This window comes from Octopus sinensis, linkage group LG10 (genome assembly GCF_006345805.1).
Source record: "Octopus sinensis linkage group LG10, ASM634580v1, whole genome shotgun sequence".
Lineage (NCBI taxonomy): Eukaryota > Metazoa > Mollusca > Cephalopoda > Octopoda > Octopodidae > Octopus > Octopus sinensis.
In genome coordinates, this window is record NC_043006.1 from 99113956 (window position 1) to 99120334 (window position 6379).

At 39.0% G+C, this 6379-nt stretch overlaps 1 pseudogene; it reads left to right on the plus strand.

The window, feature by feature from the left end:
• Nucleotides 1-3089: 3089 nt before the first annotated feature.
• Nucleotides 3090-3208, plus strand: LOC115216875 (annotated as a pseudogene).
• Nucleotides 3209-6379: the final 3171 nt, after the last annotated feature.

The following is a 6379-nucleotide window of genomic DNA, read 5'->3' on the forward strand; positions in this document are numbered from 1 at the left end:
GTGTTGTCCCATATTATGTTGAAGAGCAGCAAGCATCGCTTCCGTGGAAAAAGGACAGGGAATGAGTTTTGGTTTAGAACTGTACTGGAGATACTCTTTGAAATCAAACCGGAGGATATAGAAAATATCCAAAACCTTTACGACCGGCTCAATGCAAAAAAAGCTTCGTGTCACTGTAGAGGACTGGAGGCAAACATGCAATTTATGTGAAGCAGAAAACCACTGTATAGCCTCTACACTAGCAACGTCGGCAGTATCAGCGGCAGCAGAGACGTGAGCAAGAAGCACAGAAGCAGCACAAAAAAAGTAGCAAGATAAGCAGCAGCAACGCAGACACTGCAGCTCCAGCGGTGATAGAGACGACTGAGATTCTGACACAAGTAGCAACGTCCAGTTCAACAAGTGTAACAATTTCATTAACGAGATATCCAAGACCTACCGCCCAATGAAATATCCGGTATAGCTCCCAGTATCTTATTCTCTCTCTCTCCCTCTCCACTCTCACTCTCTCCCTCTCCACTCTCACTCTCTCCCTCTCCACTCTCTCTTTCCCTCTCTACTCTCTCTCTCCCTCTCCACTCTCTCTCTCCCTCTCCTCTCTCTCTCTCTCTCTCTCTCTCGCACACTATTCCTCCCTCATCCCTCGTCACTTCCAGGCACAGTTACACACAGGGACACAGGCGAAAACCAGCCTCCAACTTCATCCGCAATCTACATTTCCGGTGTGGAAACTTTATACTGTAAATGGGAGAAGATGGCGTCAAGAAAATTTATAAAAATAACAATTTTTTCTAATCAACAAAATCCGGAACGAATCACACAAGTAGAACTGCATCTCTAAAACGACATCGTCGCAAAAGGCATTCAAATGAAAGAGAACTTCCCCGCCTTCACCACTACCACCACCAAGATCAACACACAGCACCACAAAAACAAAAATCAATGAGAGCGGGGAGTAGCATCCGTAAACAGGCAGAGGCAGAGCAACTGGATGAGACTGGAAGAACTGTGAAGCGAAGATTCCCTCACTTGAAAAGGAATATTAACTCTGCTTTTCTCAACTACACATATTCAAATGGATGAGAGTCGATAAAATGACAAGATTACTTGCTGCCTCCCAAATTAGATACGCGTAAATCAGATAACTACAGATTGATATTGGCTCTGTTGGGTTCCATGATAAGACCGAAGTAGAAGTGACCCTGTAAAAAGTAGGTGGCACAACCGTCAGCATTGTCGTTCTCGTCGTTATCTTCATTCTTGTCGTCATAATCATCGTCATCGTCGACGTCATCCCCATCCTCCTCCTCTTCATCCACATCATGATTGTCGATCGTCATCCTTGAAACTTTATCTTTATATATAAAATTCGAGTTGTGTATGTGAGACTCTGTCTCCTCCGATTTAGATTCCTAACTACTCCCAGATTTTGCGGTGCAGTGTAACCAAAAGCGGATATCTTATATTCGTCATTCATATCGTGCCCTTCTGGGTATTAGCGCGCGTCTACGATGAGTCTACGATTTTAAAATAAAATAACCAGCATTTTTCTGCATTTTTAATGATTTTTGCTTGGGTTATATAAGGGAAGTAACTCTCTAAAAGTGCTTATATAGTTATTTCCCTTACAAACCCGAGAAACGCCGGGCGACTGCTAGTTACATATATACTGATAGCTCATATCATTTCGAATGTTGTAAAACGACGCAAGTGACACGTGCTACACATCCATCGTTCAGATGACAATGAAGATATATTATCATGATAATCATGATCATCATCATTATTTACATTATTTAAAATTGACGGATATTTGTCCTCATCTTGATTGTTATTAACACAACGTTTCGGGTGATATACCCTCCACTCTTCATCAGGTGTCTTGCGGAAATTTCGAACTTCGGTTCTCATTCCTAAGGTATTTTTCGAAGTTGTTGATGATGTTGTTGTTGTTGTTGTTGGTGTTATTATTATTATTATTATTATTATTATTATTATTATTATTATTATTATTATTATTATTATTATTATTATTATCATTATTATTATTATTATTATTATTATTATCATTATTATTATTATTATTATTATTATTATTCCGATCTCTGCCTGGAAGGAATCTTGAGCTTAGTAGCCCGCGCTCTTATCCACTATGCCATATGCCCACAGGCATATGGCGAAGTGGTTAAGAGCGCGGGCTACTAAGTCCAAGATTCCGAGTTCAATTCCAGGCAGTGATCGGAATAATAATAATAAAAATAATAATAATAATAATAATAATAATAATAATAATAATAATAATAATAATAATAATAATAATTATAATAATAATAATAATAATAGTAACATCAGCAACAACAACATAGAGAATTACGTTAGAAATGAGGAACCAGGTTGAGGGCATTATAAAATGGAATCTGCTGACAACACATATATTCCCCAAGACACCTGATGAAGGCTGGAGGGTTTATCAGCCGAAACGCGTTAACAACAAACAAGATGAGGACAAATATCTGTCAATTGTATAAATAATATAAATGATGTACATAATTCCTCATCTCTTAAATATAGAACTGTATGATGATCATCATTAAAATTTGGCCAAAGATAAAGTGTAATGCATTTTCAAGCGGTTTAACGAGTACTTTAAAATATTTTGTCACTTTCCGTCGTTCGGGATTGTTAAAATTTATACAGTTTCTGATTATGACCAATGAATATTCCAACGTTTTACTGTGAAGGCACCAAATATGACAGAATCTCTTCGACACTATATGTTGCTTGCATTATATTGGTAGATTATTCTACAAGTTGCCATTGATGTGAAGTGTAAACTCACTAAGCACTCTTTGATATACTGAATAACCTGCTTGCTATGGAGAGGAGTTTCACGTATTTAATGATATTTGATTACGCCTTCAGTAATCTAATCTCAAACTATACATGAACTAGGGAAAATAGGATGGTTGTTTAAAAATATTTTCGCCAAGCATGTATGGCTAACATATTACTTCAAAAAACTTGTACATCAGTTTCTTAGCAGTACGTTTATATATATATATATATATATATATATATATATATATATGGCTTACGGCCATATCACATTGAAAGCACCGGTTCTCGTCTTATCACCGAAGTTAAGCAACGTCGAGCCTAGTCAGTACATAGATGGGTGACCGCTTGGGAAACATAGGTGCAGTAAGCATAACACATTGCTAATGGCGGTGCCCCAGCATGGCCACAGCTCGTGAGCTGAAACTAGATAGAATAAAATATAAAATATATATATATATATATATATATATATATACATACTACGGTGTTTGGCAATTCAGTACGATGCTGTGTTACTTTTATTTGTATCAATCTATACAATTGTCGCATATTTACAAACAAAATGCACCAACTTAAGGAAATAAGGTTGTAATAAAAATTCTAAGCTTAAAATCCAAGCTTAGATCTGTCATATGGCCAACCAGTTTGTAAGAAAGAACAGAAGACGAAAATATATGACAATTTCTGTTCAGCGGAAGAAAAAAAAGAACTGTACATTTCTTTAGAAATGAATAAGTAACACAAAACAGAGGTATATCGTAAAATAAAATATAAACAACTGCATTAAACATATAGTAGAACGCATTTAGTTGGCGGTAATACTGTGCAGACATTGCAAAGAAGGTCAAATCTGCATAAACAACTGTTCCTGTTGCATTGGTTACAAGCATAAGGGCAGTCACTTTACAAGCAGCAATCAGCAAAAGGTGAAATAAATATAAAGGGAAAATTAAGAATAGGAAGGAAATGATGCAAATGTAGAAGATAATATATGCCCATCAGTTGGTGGCATTTTTCAAAACACAGAAACATAATAAGTATATTGAATAGCAACAAGAAAAGCAACGATAGGACTTCACGTTATGCTATACTTTTGCATATAATTCCTTCATCTGTGAATTAAGAAATGCATAAATGGGAGGAAACGCTGATAGATAGAAAAGAAATGTGTAAAGATGCAATATGAATGGAGCTGCTCATGCAAACACGTGTGCTATGAATGGCATGCCTTATGGGACAATGGCGCAAAACACCCTGACAGCTGGATGATACAATAAGGGGACAACAAAGCATCGAGACAGATGATACAAAAAAAGGGACAAGAAAAACACGGACGTCTCATTTGAAGTCGAGTTCCAGATTATCTTTGAAATTTCGGTTGGTTAAACACGAGGTTACTCCAATATTACCAGCCTCAAGGGGAAACTAAGCTAAGCGCATTATATTCCTTGGAAGAAAGCAGCGGATGTATACAAAAACAAGGACGGAAAAAAAACGGAGAAATGTAACACAAATACAAATGCAAATAACAGGATATAACAACAGGTGTCTTTCGACTAAGGACGAATTAAATTAAGCCGGCGTGTGTGGAGGTGAAGCCTTACGGCAGGGACATAAATGATAACAGGCAAGGGGAGGAATACAGATTTTGCACGGATGGTAGTCCAAACAAGAAGAACGATCACGTGGAAAGAGAGGAGATAGGTAGAGGCAGAGGGACATACATATATAGCTGTATATACAACTGTGGCCATGGGAACGAGAATGGACCCTAACTATGCGAACCTGTTCATTGGCTACGCTGAGACACGAATATTCTCGTTTCACTGGTCCCACTCACGAACTATATATGGCCGTTATATTGACAACTGTATCGGTGCGACCTCACCCTCCCGCAAACACCTAGAATCCTTCCTCTCTTTTGTCAAATCTTTCCATCTTGCCCTCCACTTTTCCTGCACTATCTCTTACTCTTCTGTCTCCTTTCTTGACATTTCGATCAGTATTAATCCCTCCAATCTCACCACCTCCATCCACTCGAAACACACAGGCTCACTCATATCTCAACTTCTCCTCCTCCCACCCTAGACACACCAAGCTCTCCATCCCCTGATCCCTAATCCTTCGTCTTCACAGACTCTGCAGTGACAACCATGACACTTTGAAACTCAGTCTCAACACCTCTTCATATTACGTGGATAACCCTCCCTATTATCCACACCGCCCTTGCCTGAGCACGTTCCGCGGACCGTGCATCTGCTCTCTTTCCCCCCGCACACGCACCGCCGTCTCCTGTTTGCCCTAACCTACCTTCCCATCACCCTACCTCTCCAACGCACTACTCTTCGAGCCTTCCGGCGACTCCAGTTCGACCCCTCCACTTAGCACATGTTCCCTAACCAAACCCACAGCTTACGAGACCTCTTGGTCCACATCTTTTTCCCTAACCCAATCTCCCAACCCGTCTCGTACCCTTTCTCCCGCCCATGCTGTCGCATTTGCCCTCTCCAACACCACCCTCCTCAATGGCACCCATAATCAACCCTATCATATCACCGAATCCTTCAGCTGCACTTCTACCAATGTCATCTCCTGCTCCCTCTGCCTTTCTCTATACATCACAATACCACCACAGCACACAACACCATACCACACAACACCACATCACATCCCACCACGTCGCACAAACTCGCACTGACCACTTCCCAGCACCCACATCATCATCCACACACCTACAAATGCACACACGTACACGTCAAAGTCACCAGCCCTCTTCCACACGCACATATATGCTCTCTTATATACAAGCACGCGCACCTTTTGTTTGGGATCACCACTACTTTATTATCTCCCCTTCTTCACTAGTTCTCCAGTGTGACACCTCTGTTCGGCATTCGCCATGATAGATCGCTAGCCACTTCTTATTCTTTATTTTCTGGGTTTTTTCCTGTCTCTTTCTGTGTTGCGTTCTGTGGAAGAGCGTATGCTCTAATCGTTAAAGACTTTTTCACTTCCCTAGCGTTAAACTAATACATCTGTTTGTTGTCTACACCACCAGTCTTCGTAATTTTTTTTGTGAATTCTCCCCATTCATATATATATATATATATATATATATATATATATATATATATATATATATAAAATTAATTAAGGGTAGAAATTGATATTTATCAATTAAGACCAGTGGTCTAGCATATTAAAAAAGAATCCGAAGATTAAAATATTTATATATACCAATTAAGGACTGAACACGAAAAGTGGACAGTCAACATGCTAGATATAGACGTCAAATCGCCATTCACCACAAAAGATTATGTTCTCAGATCAAACTCAACACTATGGTTTTGTGTTGAGTTTGATCTGAGAACATAATCTTTTGTGGTGAATGGCGATTTGACGTCTATATCTAGCATGTTGACTGTCCACTTTTCGTGTTCAGTCCTTAATTGGTATATATATATATATATATGTGTGTGTGTGTGTGTTATACGTATGTTATATATTGTTATAACATACAGGAATCATCATTCTCGAGTAC